An 18,417-nucleotide genomic window follows, 5' to 3' on the forward strand; every position below is an offset into this window, starting at 1 on the left:
TAGTATTATTGTTGAAGTTGTGATACAATCGGACTTTGACACTGTGTAATAATACTATGATACTGTATAACAATGATCGAGACCGATGCTTTCTCATTGTTATAGCTACGGATCTTCAACAACGGTGATGCTAAAATTATTACCTTTGGGATCATTGGAGTACTTGGAAGTGACGGACATTTCAAAGAAAGTTGAAGATTAGACATGTGGAATAGGAGATACTAAAGTTTCTTTATCTTTTTGTGTATTCCATATGTATTGATAGTTTTGTCACTAAAATTGACAAAGGGGGAGATTGTTAGAGAATTGCTCGGTCGAACTCGCATGCGTTTCTATCTCAAGCATGTTTGTCAATGTTAGTGATCAAAACTATAAGTCTTGATTTCTAGTCTATTATAGCTAAGTCTCGGACTAGGATAGAAAGTATAGTTGAGATCAATGACTTAATGGCGATTCATCATATAAGAAGAAGAACTACTCAAGGAACTGGTGGAACTTCTCGACAAAAAGGTATGTGAAGACTTGAACTTATCTGTCACTCAAAAGTATATCTACTTTATCTCCTACTCTTTTAGATAAGAAGTCGTATGCTATATATATAGACTTGGATTATACACATTTGGTATTTCGATCAGAGTATACCTCGCCTATTTATATCTCGAAATATGTGTTGGTAAGCTTTTCGCTTCGATAAAGTTTATCTTTACCTAGTGACGAAAGTCATAATATGTTTCAATCACTTTGAAAATTGCTTTGACGAGAAATAGTGTAACAACTGTATAACGTCCTCTAAGAATGTTTCAATGATTGAAATGAGAGTTTAGATTACATAACCAATGGTGGACATAAGCATTATTGTGGAAACACATTTATGTATAAGTCCTATTCCTTGAACCAAAGTTTACGAACTTTGTTGATCAACCGGAAGAATAGCGTAAGCCAAGTCCGCGAACTGCCGAAGTTATCAAACCCGAGAATTTCTGCTGGAGTTGAAAAACTACTTGCATGAAGCTAAGTCCACGAACTCAGTACGCGAACCCAGTCCGCGAACCGACGAAGTTCTCAAACCAGAGAATTTCTGCTGGATTTTGTAAACTCTGCCGGGTAACTTAAATCCGCGAACCTAGTCTACGAACTTGAGAAGGTTATATATCTGAAGATGATTTTTGAACTTAAACTTAAAAAGACTAAGGAATGCAGTTTGCAAACCGTGGCTATAAAAGTTCATGAACCGATTCAAGTGAATGAAACCATCTTTGCTTCAATTGTGTATTGTGTAGTTCATGAGATTTCCTTGCAATTGAACAACTCTCTAACTAGTTCATTTGAAGTAATTTGAACTAGTTATGGTGAATAATAACATGGTTGATATGAAATGCTCATATGGCTAACCTTTTGGTTAATTATTGTCGAACCAACAAGTGCATACGTTTGTATACGGTTAACAAACCTAGAGGCATGCATTGTCAAGTGTGTGTAACAAGCTAAGTTTTCAATCTAACGGTTGAGAAATATTATCTTGAAGCTAAATCAGGTTTTCATCTAACAGTGAATATTGAATGCTTTGTTACTAAGCTAACATTGATTGCAAACCCTGATTTGAAAGACTATATAAATGAGACATCTAGTATTGTGCAAAACTAATCCCTACACCTCATGTGTGATACTAGTTTGCATACTAGAGTTGATTCTCCTTTAACCTTTGGTTTTCTTCTTCTAAAACCAGGTTAACGACTTAAAGACTTCATTGGATTGTTAAGCCATACCGATACTACTTTTATCGTAGTTGTGTGATCTGATCTTGCATCTTCGATCGTACGAGTACAATCAGATTGATTGGATTGAGATTGATATCTTCGATAGGCAAGATATAAAAAGTAATCACAAATATCTTCGTCTCATTGTTTGTGATTCCGCAACATCTTGTTTCGCTACCATATGATTAAGATTGTTGTGAGGTGATTGATAACTTTAGGCTGTTCTTCGGGAATATAAAACCGGATTATAAATTGGTTCCTTTTCACCTTGATTATTATCAAAAGACGGAACAAAACCTTTAGGGTTTCTCTGTGGGAGACAGATTTATCCTTTGATAGAATTGTCTGTGGGAGACAGATTTGTTTATTGTCAAAGCCTGCGATTTTGGGTCTTAGCAACTCGTTGTTGTGGGTGAGATCAGCTAAGGGAATCAAGTGCGCAGTATCCTGCTGGGATCAGAGGCATAGGAGCATTACTGTACCTTGGATCAGTGGGAGATTGATTGGGGTTCAACTAAAGTCATGTCCGAAGTTAGCTTGGAGTAGGCTAGTGTCTGTAGCGACTTAATACAGTGTGTGTTTAATCTGGACTAGGTCCCAGGTTTTTGTTTTGCATTTGCGGTTTCCTCGTTAACAAAATTTCTGGTGTCTGTGTTATTTCAATTTCCGCATTATATTGTTTTATCTTTATATTGAAATAATACAGGTTGTGCGTTTGAATCAATCAATTGGAAATCCTACCTTTGGTTGTTGATTGATGTTGATTGATCCTTGGATATTGGTCTTTGGTACCATCCAAGTTATTCCTTGTATTTGATTAGAACTCGCAGTTCTTGCTTGAGTAAATCAAATCAAGAAGAGAGATATAAAATCGTTGATATACTTTTAATTGATTGAGTCTTGTTGATTCTCTTAAAAGTATATTCGAGTTTGTCCATACATATTGCTAAGCGAAATATTGGGTGGTGTTGTTAGACCCCCGCTTTTTCACTAACCACTTTAGGATTTCTTGTTAGTATTGAATGTCTTTTCGGAGATGACAAAAGTTGAATAGCTTTCTTATGAAAATCACTAGTGACCTTTAATCTTCTCTTGAAGTACAAACACACATGTTTAAAGTGATTGTGAGAACCATAAAACAAACATGTACCAATATCATATACCTTGTTCGAAGAGTTCTGAGCACTGTCAGGTTTCACAAAGCCCAGATCTTGCTTATCACCTGACATTCGGCAATTCTTCAAAGAAGAATTAGAGTTGTCATTTAAAATATTTGAAAAAGACTTTACAGACTTCAAATCCTTAAGCTTTACAATTTTTGCAGCAAGATTAGAATTGATCTGTATTTGTTTGTCTAACTTTTTCTGAAGATCAACAACCTCATCAGAGCAATCTCGAGGCTTAGGTTCTTTGATATAAACTTGGCAATGAGATCCATCAATTTCCCTTATCCATCGAAGTTTTTCGAGACACAAGAATTTGATGAGTTTTTTTAAATCAGGATTCTCAACTTTTTCGATGGTTTCTAGAACACACTCGATGTTCAGTTTATCCATTTCTGGTGAAGCATTTTCAGAGACAATATTTTCCATCATCAGATCGCTACAAAAATAGACTTGTAAGGTCTTTAACGTGTTTGCCTGCTCTGATACCAATTGAAAATGCGGGGGTCTAACAACCACACCCAACAATTCGTTTGGCAATCTGACTTACTTCAATACACTTTCTAGAGAATCAACTAGACAGTCAGACTCAATCTAGAATAAAGTATATCAAAGAGTTTAATATCTCTAACTCTTAATTCAATCCGCAATCAACAAATAGAAATCTGCGAGCCCGATTGAATATAAAAGAAATTACTTGAACGGTACCAAAGACCAATGTTCAAGTGTCAATCAATGTAAATCAACAACCAAAGGTTGGATATTCTAATTGATTGATCTTAACGCACAACCTGTGATATTTCAATTATATAACAAAATATAATGCGGAAAAGAAATAACACAGACAGCAGAATTTTGTTAACGAGGAAACCGCAAATGCAGAAAAACCGCGGAACCTAGTCTTGATTGAACACCACACTGTATTAAGCCGCTGCAGACACTAGCCTACTACCAATTAACTTCGGACTGGACTATAGTTGAACCCTAATCGATCTCACACTGATTAAAGGTACAATTGTGCTCCTTACGTCTCTGATCCCAGCAGGATACCGCGCACTTGATTCCCTTAGCTGATCTCACCCACAACTAAGAGTTGCTACGACCCAAAGTCGAAGACTTGATAAACAAATCTGTCTCACACAGAAAAGTCTATAGGATTGAATAAATCTGTCTCTCACAGAAATACCCAAGAGTTTTTGTTTCGTCTTTTGGTAAATCAAGGTGAACAGGAACCAATTGATAAACCGGACCTATATTCCCGAAGAATAGTCTAGTATTATCAATCACCTCACAATAAACTTAATCGACTAGCGAAACAAGTTATTGTGGAATTATTGTGGAATCACAAACGATGAGACGAAGGTGTTTGTGACTACTTTTCTATCTTGATTATCGGAGATATAAATCTCAAGCCAATTTTATACAATTGCACTCAATCACAATAGAAACAGCAAGATGAGATCACGCAACTACAACGATAATAGTTGGGCCTGGCTTCACAATCCTAATGAAATCTTCAAGTCATTAACCTATAGGGTCTCGAGAAGAAACCTAAGGTTAAAGGAAAATCGACTCTAGTTATGCAACTAGTAATACACAGGAGGTGTGGGGACTATGTTTCCCAGTTTCTAGAGTTTTCCTTTATATAATTGTTCAAATCAGGGTTTACAATCCAAGTTACCTTGGTAACAAAGCATTCAATAATCACCGTTAGATGAAAAAACCTGATTCAACCAAGCTAATATCTTTCAACCGTTAGATCGAACTTAGCTTGTTACTCACAAATGAAATGTACCCTCATCTAGGTTTATGTAACCTACGGAAACGTGTACACCATGTTGGTTCACAAATAGTTAACCGAGGTTATATATATGATTACTCTCATATCAACCTTATTCATCTTAACCATAACTAGTTCAAATGACTCAAATGAAACTAGTTAAAGAGTTTTTCAATTGATATATTCTCATAGAATTATACAATAACACAGTTGAAGCAAAATCGGTTTGATTCACTTGAATTAATACATGAATATTATAGCCACGGTTTGCAAAGATTGCATTCTTTATTAATAAATGTTTGAGTTCATGTACAACCGATTTTCGAAAGTAACCACTTAAGTATGCGTACGGGTATGCGTACTTAAGTAACTGGATTTGAGTTTGTTTTAGTTTTCAAACTCAGAAGAAATTCACGGACGTGAACTTTCCGCCAGTATGCGTACGGGTACGCGTATTTTAGGTAACCAGATGAGTTTGGTTTTGGTTTTCAAACTCAGCAGAAATTCACGGACGTGAACTTCATCCAGTATGCGTATGGGTACGCATACTTACCCAGTCTCCTACAACCTTTTTGTATACACACAAGTATGCATACTTTAGGTTCCCGGTTTTGGACTTATACACTGATATGCGAACACATTATGCTTATATCCAAAAATGGTTACAAGATTCTAAACTCTTTATTTTAATCATTGAAACATTCTTCTATAATGACAATAGCCGTTTTCACACACTATTAGCATCAAAGCAATTTCCAAGATATTGAAATAATCATTATGGAAACATTCCAAGTCTTACACCAAATGATTGTATCACACAAACCATGTAAGATGTTACTCAACAATTTTCTCATGATATAAGATGAACTTGTTCGAAGCAAAAGCTTACCAACACATATTTCTCGAAATATGTAAGCGAGATATACTCAGCTCGAAATCTCAAATGTGTATATTGAAAACTATATCGTAATATGACTTATGTCTCAATATAAGAGATAGAGTATAAATAGACTTTCCAAGTAATAAATGAGTTTAAGTCTCCACATACCTTTTGTCGAAGAATTTCCACAAGCTCTCCTTAGTAGTTCTTCGTCTTCAAGTGATAAACGCCGTGAAGTCTAAGTTCAACTACAAAAACTATGTCCTAGTCCGAGACATCTATAAATAGGCTAGAAAGCAAGATTTATAGTTTTTATCACTAACATTGACAAACATGATTGAGCTAGCAACGTATGCGAGTTCGACCGAGCAGTGCTCTATCAAAACTAATTATAGAGTTGTTCAATTATTTATATTCTCATAGAAGTATACAAGACACAATTGAAGCAAAATCGATTTGATTCACTCGAACCAATTCATGAACATTATAGTCATGGTTTGCAAAGATTGCATTCCTTATTAAAAAACCGATTAAATTAATAAACCGATTTTAGAACTTAACCTACTCAAGTATGAAAACGAGTACACATACCTAGAGTTCCGGACTTGGTCTATCCGCCAGTATGCGAACGGGTACGCATACTGTCGTTCACGACCAACATCAGTTGAATTAGTATGCAAACAAGTACGCATAATAAATTCCCGTACTTGAACTGTTAAGTCAGTACACATACGGGTATGCGTACTAAGTTCCCAGACTTCAACTGTTAAACCAGTATGCATACGGGTATGCATAATATGGTTCCCGGACTTGGAATAACTTGCAACAATTATCATACAAGTGCGCATACTGTGCTATATCCAGTCAATGTTTAATCATTCTAAACTTCATTTTAATCATTAAAACATTCTTAGAAGACGGGAATAGCTGTCTCACACAAACTATTAGCTTCAAAGCGATTTTAAAGTGATAAATAGATCAATACGAAACATTTAGAGTCTATATCAAATGACCGTCTCACAAAAATAATGTAAGATGTTACCAGGTGATTTTCACATGATCATCTTTTGACTTTTGTCAAGAATAAAATATGAACTTGGTTAAAGCGAAAGCTTACAAACAGAAATTATTTTTTTTGTAAAACGTTGCATCTGATGTGACGTCACTCTGTAAGGAAACGGAGCCATCAGTGTTAACCTCTCCACTGGCATATTTATTGAGCCTTTTAACATATTTACATGAAATTTATCCAGACTGGCGCATGTAACAACCATCCCATATGTTCTGTAAATTTCGGCGCCTTGCATATATTACTTATTTAAAGATTCACTGAGTACTTTTCCTGTGCTATGTTCCCCGGCAGAACCCTTAATATCGGTATGACATGACGGATTTGTGTTCACTCGTAGCAGAGTAGCACGGATTTCCAAGTACCAAGGTTAAGGCCCTTGCACAAAATACTCAGTCAGAAAGAAAAGAATAAGCAGAGCCGCGGAGTAGGAGCAACAACGAGGGGAGCGTGGCCATGCCATGGGCCACGGCCCATGCTACCCAACCGGCCTTATTCCTTTTTCGACCAATCAGGTCGCCTTAAACCTGCCACACTCCCAATGAGTTGTGGTCGGACCCATACTTGCCGACCCTATTTTACATAGACCGATAAGGTCGCTTTAAATCTGCCACGGCGCACTGGAAGTGTGGCCACGCCCTTGCTTGACGTCCCACTTTTCATCGACCAATCAGGTTGTTCTAAATGCGCCACACGCATTTAGAATGAGGTCGGCCCCATTTTGCTTTCCGGCCCCACTTTCCATCGACCAATCAGGTCGCTTTAAATCCTCCACGGCGCACTGGAAGTGTGGCCACACCCTTTCTTGTCGTCCCCCTTTCCATCGACCAATCAGGTCGCTCTAAATACGCCACATGCATTTAGAATGAGGCCTGCCTCATGCTGCCTACCGGCCCCCTTTTCAATCGACCAATCAGGTCGCTTTAAACCTGCTACATGCATTAAAAGGCAAAACTTTGCCAAACGTGCCACTTCGGGACCCATAACATGCCACGAGCCATGCGGGACCCGGGAAAACCTTAAGAAAGGCGCCACTGTGCCATTGTCAGGCGCCAACGGAAGGTATCCACAATCAACGGCTAACCTTCCTCATGAGATGCAATCTCAGCCATCCAAGTTTTCCACCAAACTAACAGACTTGTGGAAATGGCTATGCCAGGCTCCACTTACTCCATCATGCCGCTGGCATGCAAAAACTATGCCAGCCATGCCGCAATGCCACTGGCATGCACTAAAGGCGCCAATGTGCCATTATCAGGCGCCAACATAAGGTAGCCATAATCAATGGCAACCCTTCCTCATGAGATGCAATCTCATCCATCCAAGTTCGCCACCGAACTGATAGATTTGTGGCAAGTTTCAGGCGTCCATCCAAGACGAGTCTAATAGCATGACATGCTATTTTCCTACGAAAATTCTCGTGATTTTGACTTGCCAAAGTGCTACATGTTTTCCGAAAAGAACACTCGAGACATCAAACATGTCACAAACTGGGGGATACTCATCAGGGTATTGGTCTGGCGGTTTACAGCGCGCGGCGTACAATACGCCTATTACAAGAAAGTGTCATGAAGAAGGGCGGATAGTAATGGCAAGAAGTACTTGTGTAAACGTTTCCTTCATCATGGAAGCATAAATTCTAACGTTACACGTTAATCCAATCTTCCACCACTCAATCGTTTCCACTTCCTACGAGATCAGGGTACGTTTTATTATGACTTGTATAATTAGGTTTCACCTATTTCCACCAAACAACAAGTTTTGGTTGGGGAACAACACAGTATTCAGAAATCACCTGATAGCTTTTCATTCTGCTAGCCAGTTCTAATTTCTGGTACAAGTCATAAACAACCATACCTTCAGAATCAACGATTCTGGTCTCAACACTTTCTTCGCTTCCCTCCCTAAGACCAACCCTTCTCCCTCACTTTGTGACTGAAGCAATCCTGGAACGACCATTTATTGGTTTAGGCTAGGATTGTACAGATTGATCTCTCGAATCGAAAGTACTCCCATGCAGTGCATTGTTTAGGGTCTAGACTCGTTTCTCATCCACACACACAAAATTACCAAAACTGGCAGAAGCAGTTTTCACCCACAAACAATTGGCGACCACAATGGGAGATTAATCTCTCAGTTGCAATATAAATTTCCAATTTCCGATTTCATTTTTCAATCCCAATTTCAAGATGGTAAACCTCAGGTACGGGTTACTAACAAACCCTGATGCAACCGGCGCTGAGAACATCCTTGGTAGCAACGTGACATCAATGTACCACATGTCAGCATGATCAACACTAGCGGCGCAAGAAACGTTCCCTCAGGCGTTACACCTCCGATCACCAGAGCCAGAGCCGCTTCCGCTACCCCCAACAGTTTTTCAAGCGTGACACCCCAGTTGTCACCAAAGCCGCCACCACTCCACCACCGGGAAGAGAGACTGGAGGATCCAGAGGAAGCCAACCTCCTCTTACCACTGTTGATTAGATGGAAAGACAAAAGTTTCTCGTAAGGCTCAGAAAGACATGGCTACATCTCAAGAAAGAGATACCTATCTTTCTCAAGACACTAACGGAGCGGCTAACACAAGAGTCACGTCAACCCCAGATGGAGCTGACAAGGAACACTTTTAATATCCGGCGTAAGCACTTCAGTAGGACGCGCATTTGTAGATGAAGAAGCTCGTGTTGCTCCTGAACGCACAGTAGAAAAGAATCAGCAATCCAATTTCATCACACGTGAAGATCAGGAACGACTTCTCCAAAATCGAGGCAAAGAAAATCAGCAACCCTCCCGAGTTCACAGAGACCTCTTCCCATCAGGAGCTGCATGATTTCTGGGGACTCCGTCCACAAAATCGTGCAGTCTACGATGAAACATTTATGTGAGATTCTGTATTTCTCCAAGATGTAGCGTCAAGACATATCTGCAGCCCTCAACCGCACTGTATCAGGAAAGCAGCTATTTCCAGCCAACGAAGCCGTTCCCAAACCCCAACCTCTTCTGGAAAGCACGATTGGTAGATGGAACTGGGGACTCCTAACCATTGTTCACTTGAAGTATGTCGAGTTTGACAGCACGCTGATTGACGCGACCTACAACTTCAACATCGTAACCGTCAAGACTCTGAGAGTTGCAAGGGAAAATCAAACAGAAGAAGCGTATTCTTTACCATGAGTATAAAAACACGACTTGCCGACCAGCACTATTTCTTAGTCAAGGGTTAATGGCGCCCTCACTGGAGTTCTCTCAAGGAGCCGCTTCAACGTTCTCTTCATAAGTCGCTCCGCTTCAACGTTCGCTCCAGCAACCGCTCCGCTTCAGCGTTCTGCTCCATAAGCTTCAACGTCCTCTCCAGGAGCCGAAACCGCTTCAACGCCTCCTTCCTTCCAAGGTTTGTGCCCGTAGCCACCACACTCCTCCCTGTCAAGGATCGTGATCGCAGCCAGCCAAGGTTCATAGTTGTGGCCACCTTTTGTTTCATCCCATCAAAGACCTGAGAACTTTTGTCTGTCTATAAATCCGACATCATCCTTATGTCATCACTAACGCCTGATGCTGATCACTCATGGGAATCCTAAGATACCCAAAGTACAATCATGCACGAAGTACATTCCTATGGGAGACAGAGCTAAGTAACTATCCTTATACTAAATGTTTTATATCTATTAGGCATATTCAATAAATTTTAAATGCCTTAGTGTTGAGACGTGCAAATTCCTCAACACTCACCACTGTGTTGTAGGCATGCTTCCTCCTCTTCTTGGTTTTGAGACGTGCAAATTCCTCAACACTAGTATTGTGTTGCCAGGCATGCTGCCTCGACACATCCTTCCTCTTAGTGTTGAGACGTGCAAATTCCTCAACACTCACAACTGTGTTGCTAGGCATGTTTCCTCGACACACCCTCTTCTTGGTGTTGAGACGTTCAAATTCCTCAACACCACTATTGTGTTTCCAGGCATGCTGCCTCAACACATCACTCCCCTCTTGGTGTTGAGATGTGTAAATTCCTCAATACCACTATTGTGTTTCCAGGAATGCTGCCTCAACACATCCTTCCTCTAGTGTTGAGACGTGCAAATTCCTCAGAAATCACCACTGTGTTGTTAGGCATGCTTCCTCAACACACCCCTCTTCTTGGTGTCGAGACGTGCAAATTCCTCAACACAACTATTGTGTTTCCAGGCATGCTTCCTCAACACATCCTTTCTCTTAGTGTTGGGACGTGCAAATTCCTCAACACTCACCACTGTGTTGCTAGGCATGCTTCCTCAACACATCCTCTTCTTGGTGTTGAGACGTTCAAATTCCTCGACACCACTATTGTGTTGCCAGGCATGCTGCCTCAACACATCACCCCCTCTTGGTGTTGAGACGTGCAAATTCCTCAACACCACTATTGTGTTGCCAGGCATGCTTCCTCAACACGTCCTTCCTTTTATTTTTTAGACGTGCAAATTCCTCAACACTCACCACTGTGTTGCTAGGCATGCTTCCTCAACACACCATCCTCTTGGTGTTGGGACGTGAAAATTCCTCAACACCTATATTTTGTTGTCAGGAATACTGCCTCAACACGTTTTCTTCTTAGTGTTGAGACGTGAAAATTCCTCAACACTCACCACCTTGTTGCTAGGCATGCTGCCTCAACACAACCTTTCTCTTAGTGTTGAGACGCGGAAATTCCTCAACACTTACCACTGTGTTGCCATGCATGCTGCCTAAACACATCCTTTCTCTTAGTGTTAAGACGTGCAAATTCCTCAACACTCACTACCGTGTTATCAAATACCACTGCCTCAACACATCTTCATCTTAGTGTTGAGATGCGCAATCTCCTTAACACTCACTCGTGTTGTCAGGAATGCTGCTGACGATTCCACCATTCAGCGGACTGAAGCCAATTTCCACCATTCCGCGGACTGAAGCCAATTTCCACCATTCTACGGACTGAACCCAGTTTCCACCATCTACTGAAGCCAGTTTCTACCAATCCAAGCCAAGCGCCATCTACACACGTTCCGTGACCTAGCCATCCAGCGCCGGTTCCGCGGACCAAATTGCAGTGCTATCTCTGCTGATCAGTAACCAAAGTTGTAACACTGACGCTAAAGCCCTATGGCCAAGCCAGATCTACGCAAAGCCCACATATTTTTCATGCCTCCTGACAAAGGTTAGCCAAATCTTCTTGAAAATCTCTTCATGACTTGCTGTTTCGATTTTATCCTTGTCTGTCACCATCCCATGCTTACCTCGCAACAATGCCACTGTTCCGATCTAAGCAGGGGACTTAATGTTGATGGTGGTTTTTAGCTTACGGTTAAAATTGTAAAACCTTGCATTTGATGTAACGTCACTCTGTAAGGAAACGGAGCCATGAGTGTTAACCTCTCCACTGACATATTTATTGAGCCGTTCAATATATTTACATGAAATTTATCCAGACTGGCGCATGTAGCAACCATCCCAGATGTTCTGTAAATTTCGACGCCTTGCCTATATTACTTATTTAAAGATTCACTGAGTACTTTTCATGTGCTATGTTCCCCGGCAGAACCCTTAATATCGGTATGGCATGACGGATTTGTGTTCACTCGCAACAGAGTAGCACGGATTTCCAAGTACCAAGGTTAAGTCCCTTGCAAAAAATACTCAGTTAGAAAGAAAAGAATAAACAGAGCCACGAAGTAGGAGCAACAACGAGGGGAGCGTGTCCATGCCATAGGCCACGGCCCATTCTACCCAACCAGACCAATCAGGTCGCCTTTAACCTGCCACACTCCCAATGAGTTATGTCCGGGCCCATACTTTCCGGCCCTATTTTCCATAGACCAATCAGGTCGCTTTAAATTTGACACGACGCACTGGAAGTGTGGCCACGCCCTTGCTTGTCAGCCCACTTTCCATCGACCAATCAGGTCGCTCTAAATGCGCCACACGCATTTAGAATGAGGCCGACCCTATTTTGCTTGTCAGGCCCTCTTTCCATCGACCAATCAGGTCGCTTTAAATCCTCCACGTCACACTGTAAATGTTGCCATACCCTTGCTTGTCGCCCCCCTTTCTATCGACCAATCAGGTCGCTCTAAATGCGCCACACGCATTTAGAGTGAGGCCGGCCTCATGCTGTCTTCCGGACCCCTTTTCAATTGACCAATCAGGTCTCTTTAAACCCGCCATATGCATTAAAAGGATAAACTATGCCAAACGTGACACTTCAGGCCCCACAACATGCCACGAGCCATGCGGGACCCGGGAAACCCTACAAAGGCGCCACTGTGCCATTGTTAGGCGCCAACGGAAGGTAGCCACAATCAACGTCTACCCTTCCCCATGATATGCAATCTCAGCCATACAAGTTTGCCATCAAACTAATAGACTTGTGGAAACTTTTAGGCGACCAACCGCCTAAATCTTGTGGCCATGGCTACGCCAGGCGCCACTTACACCATCATGCCGCTGGCATGCACAAACTATGCCAGCCATGACGCAATGCCACTGGCATGCACCAAAGGCGCCACTATGCCATTATCAGGCGCCAACAGAAGGTATCCCTAATCAATGGATACCCTTCCTCATGAGATGCAATCTCAGCCATAGATAGACTTGTGGAAAGTTTCAGGCGTCCAACCAAGAGGAGTCTAATAGCATCACATGCTATTTTCCTGCGGCAATTCTCGTGATTTTGACTTTCCAAAGTGCTATATGTTTTCCACAAAGAACACTCGAGAGATCAAACATGTCACAAACTGGGGGATACTCATCAGGGTATTGGTCTAGCGGTTTACAGCGTGCGGCGTGCAATACGCCCGTTACAAGAAAGTGTCATGAAGAAGGGAGGTTAGTAATGGTGTAAATGTTTCCTTCATCATGGAAGCATAAATTCTAACTTTACACGTTACTCCCCTCTTCCACTACTCAATCGTTTCCATTTCCTACGAGATCAGGGTACGTTTTATTATGACTTGTATAAATAGATTTCACCTATTTCCACCAAACAACAAGTTTTGGTCGGAGAACAACACAGTATTTAGAAATCACTTGATATATTTTCATTCTGCTAGCCAGTTATACTTTCTGATACAAGTCATAAACAACCACACCTTCAGAATCAACGATTATGGTCTCAACACTTTCTTCGCTTCCCTCCTTAAGACCAGTCCTTCTCCTTCACTTTGTGACTGAAGCAAGCCTTAAACGACCATTTCTTGGTTTAGGCTAGGATTGTATAGATTGATCTCTCGAATCGAAAGTACTCCCGCGCAGTTCATTGTTTGGGGTCTAGACTCGTTTCTCATCCACACACACAAAATTACCAAAACTGGCAGAAGCAGTTTTCACCCACAAACAATTGGCGACCACAGTGGGAGATTAATATCTCGGTTGCAATTTCCAATTTCCAATTTCATTTTTCAATCCCAATTTCAAGATGGTAGAGCTCAGGTCCGGGTCACCAACAAACCCTGATGCCACCGGCGCTGAGAACATCCTTGGTATGAACGTGACATCAATGTACCACCCGTCAGCATGATCAACACCAGCGTCACAGGAAACGTTCCTTCAGGCATTACACCTCCTATCACCAGAGCCAGAGCCGCTGCCGCCACCCCCAACATTTCTTCAAGCGTGACACCCCAGTTGTCACCAAAGCAGCCGCCACTCCACCACCGGGACGAGAGACTGGAGGAGCCAGAGGAAGCTAACCTCCTCTTACCACTATTGATTTGATGGAAAGACAAAAGTTTCTCGTAAGGCTTAGACAGACATGGCTATATCTCAAGAAAGAGATACCTATATTCCTCAAGACACTAACGGAGCGACTACCACAAGAGTCACGTCAACCCCAGATGGAGATGACAAGGAACACTTTTAACATCCGGCGTAAGCACTTCAGCAGGACGCGCCTTTGTAGATGAAGAGGCTCGTGTTTCTCTTGAACGCACAGTAGAAAAGAATCAGCAATCCAATTTCATCACACGTGAAGATCAAGAACGACTTCTCCAAAATCGAGGCAAAGAAAATCATTAACCCTCATGAGTTTACAGAGACCTCTTCCTATTAGGATCTGCATGATTTCTGGGGACTCCGTCCACAAAATCGTGTTGTATATAATCAAACATTTATGTGAGATTCTGTATTTCTCCAAGGTGCAGCGTCAAGACATATCTGCAGCCCTCAACCACACTGTATCATGAAAGCAGCTGTTTCCAGCCAGCGAAGTTGTTCCCAAACCCCAACCTCTCCTAGAAAGCATGATTGATAGATGGAACCGGGGACTCCTAACCATTGTTCACTTGAAGTATGTCGAGTTTGACAGCACGCTGATTGACGCGGCCTGCAACTTCAACATCGTAACCGTCAAGACTCTGACAGTTGCAAGGGAAAATCAAACATAAGAAACGTATTCTTTCCCATGAGGAGAAAAATACTACTTGCCGACCAGCACTATTCGTGTGCCGTCTTTCCATATTCCATATCTTATCAACTCGTTTTTCGAAGTCAAGGGTTAATGGCGCCCTCACTGGAGTTCTCTCCAAGAATCGCTTCAACGTTCTCTCCAGAAGTCGCTCTGCTTCGACGTTCGCTCCAGCAACCGCTCCGCTTCAGCGTTCTGCTCCATAAGCTTCAACGTCCTCTCTAGGAGCCGAAACCTCTTCAACGCCTCCTTCCTTCCAAGGTTCATTCCCGTAGCCACCACACTGCTCCCTGTCAATGATCATGATCGCAGCCAACCAAGGTTCATAGTTGTGGCCACCTTTTGTTTCATCCCATCAAAGACCTGGGAACTTTTGTCTGTCTATAAACCCGTCATCATCCTGTTGTCATAACTAACGCCTGATGATGCTCACTCATAGGGAGCCTAAAATACCCAAAGCCCAATCATGCGTGAAAGACATTCCTAGCAGAGACAAAGCTAAGTAACCATCCTTAAACTAAATGTTTTATATCTATTAGGCATATTCAATAAATTTTAAATATCTTAGTGTTGAGACGTGCAAACTCCTCAACACTTTCACTACTGTGTTGCTAGGCATTCTTCATAAACACACCCCTCTCTTGGTGTTGATGCGTGCAAATTCCTCAACACCACTATTGTGTTACTAGGAATGCTGCCTCAACACATCCTTCCTCTTAGTGTTGAGACGTGAAAATTCCTCAGCACTCACCACTGTGTTGCTAGGCATGCTTCCTCGACACACCCTCTTCTTGGTGTTGAGACATGCAAATTCCTCAACACCACTATTGTGTTGCCAGGCATGCTGCCTAAACACATCCTTCCTCTTAGTGTTGGGACGTGCAAACTCCTTAACACTCACCACTGTGTTGCTAGGCATTCTTCATCAACACACCTTATTCTTGGTTTTGAGACATTCAAATTCCTTAACACTACTATTATGTTGCCAGGCATGCTGCCTCAACACATCACTCCCCTCTTGGTGTTGAGACGTCAACACCAGTATTGTGTTTTCCAGGCATGCTGCCTAAACACATCCTTCCTCTTAGGGTTGAGACGTGCAAATTCCTCAACACTCACCACTGTGTTGCTAGGCATGCTTCCTCAACACACCCCACTCTTGGTGTTGAGACGTGCAAATTCCCCAACACCACTATTGTGTTGCCAGGCATGTTGCCTCAACACATCCTTCCTCTTAGTTTTGAGACGGGAAAATTCCTTAACACTCACCACTGTGTTCCTAAGCATGCTTCCTCAACACACCCTCTTCTTGGTGTTGAGACGTGCAAATTCCTCAACACCACTATTGTGTTGCCATACATGCGGCCTCAACACATCCTTCCTCTTAGTGTTGGGACGTGCAAATTCCTCAACAATCACTGCTGTGTTGCTAGGCATGCTTCCTCAAAACACCCTCTTCTTGGTGTCTATACGTTCAAATTCCTCAACACCACTATTATGTTGTCAGGCATTCTGCCTCAACATATCACTCCCCTCTTGGTGTTGAGATGTGCAAATTCCTCAACACAACTATTGTGTTTGTCAGGCATGCTTCCTCAACATATCCTTCATCTTAGTGTTGAGGCGTGCAAATTCCTCAGAACTCACCATTGTATTGCTAGGCAAGCTTTCTCAACACACACCCCTCTTGGTGTTGAGACGTGCAAATTCCTCAACACCACTACTATGTTTCCAGGCATTCTGCCTCAACACATCCTTCCTCTTAGTGTTGAGACGTGAAAATTGCTCAACACTCACCACTGTGTTGCTAGGCATGCTTCCTCAACACAACCTCTTCTTGGTGTTGAGACGTGCAAATTCCTCAACACCACTATTGTGTTGCCAGGCATGCTGCCTCAACACATCCTTCCTCTTAGTGTTGGGACGTGCAAACTCTCTAACACTCACCACTGTGTTGCTAGGCATGCTTCATCAACACACCTTATTCTTGGTGTTAAGACATTCAAATTCCTTAACACCACTATTATGTTGCCAGGCATGCTGCCTCAACACATCACTCCCCTCTTGGTGTTGAGACGTCAACACCAGTATTGTGTTTTCCAGGCATGTTTCCTCAACACATCCTTCCTCTTAGTGTTGAGACGTGCAAATTCCTCAACACTCACCACTGTGTTGCTAGGCATGCTTCCTCAACGCACCTTCTTCTTGGTGTTGAGACGTTCAAATTCCTTAACACCATTATTATGTTACCAGGCATGCTGCCTCAACACATCACTCCCCTCTTGGTGTTGAGACGTCAACACGAGTATTGTGTTTTCGAGGCATGTTGCCTCAACACATCCTTCCTCTTAGTGTTGAGACGTGCAAATTCCTCAACACTCACCACTGTGTTGCTAGGCATGCTTCCTCAACACACCCTCCTTTTGGTGTTGAGACGTGCAAATTCCCCAACACCACTATTGTGTTGCCAGGCATGCTGCCTCAACACATCACTCCCCTCTTGGTGTTGAGACGTCAACACCAGTATTGTGTTTTCCAGGCATGTTTCCTCAACACATCCTTCCTCTTAGTGTTGAGACGTGCAAATTCCTCAACACTCACCACTGTGTTGCTAGGCATGCTTCCTCAACGCACCTTCTTCTTGGTGTTGAGACGTTCAAATTCCTTAACACCATTATTATGTTACCAGGCATGCTGCCTCAACACATCACTCCCCTCTTGGTGTTGAGATGTCAACACCACTATTGTTTTTTCCAGGCATGCTGCCTCAACACATTCTTCCTCTTAGTGTTGAGACGTGCAAACTCCTCAACACTCACTACTGTATTGCTAGGCATGCTTCCTCAACACACCACTCTCTTGGTGTTGAGGAGTGCAAATTCCTCAACACCACTATTGTGTTGCCAGGAATGCTGCCTCAACACATCCTTCCTCTTAGTGTTGAGACGTGCAAATTCCTCAACGCTCACCACTGTGTTGCTAGGCATGCTTCCTCGACACACCCTCTTCTTGGTGTTGAGACATGCAAATTCCTCAACACCACTATTGTGTTGCCAGGCATGCTGCCTCAACACATCCTTCCTCTTAGTGTTGGGACGTGCAAACTCCCTAACACTCACCACTGTGTTGCTAGGCATGCTTCATCAACACACCTTATTCTTGGTGTTGAGACATTAAATTCCTTAACACCACTATTATGTTGCCAGGCATGCTGCCTCAACACATCACTCCCCTCTTGGTGTTGAGACGTCAACACGAGTATTGTGTTTTCGAGGCATGTTGCCTCAACACATCCTTCCTCTTAGTGTTGAGACGTGCAAATTCCTCAACACTCACCACTGTGTTGCTA

Source organism: Papaver somniferum, chromosome 6, assembly GCF_003573695.1.
Source record: "Papaver somniferum cultivar HN1 chromosome 6, ASM357369v1, whole genome shotgun sequence".
In the NCBI taxonomy this organism is placed as follows: Eukaryota; Viridiplantae; Streptophyta; class Magnoliopsida; order Ranunculales; family Papaveraceae; genus Papaver; species Papaver somniferum.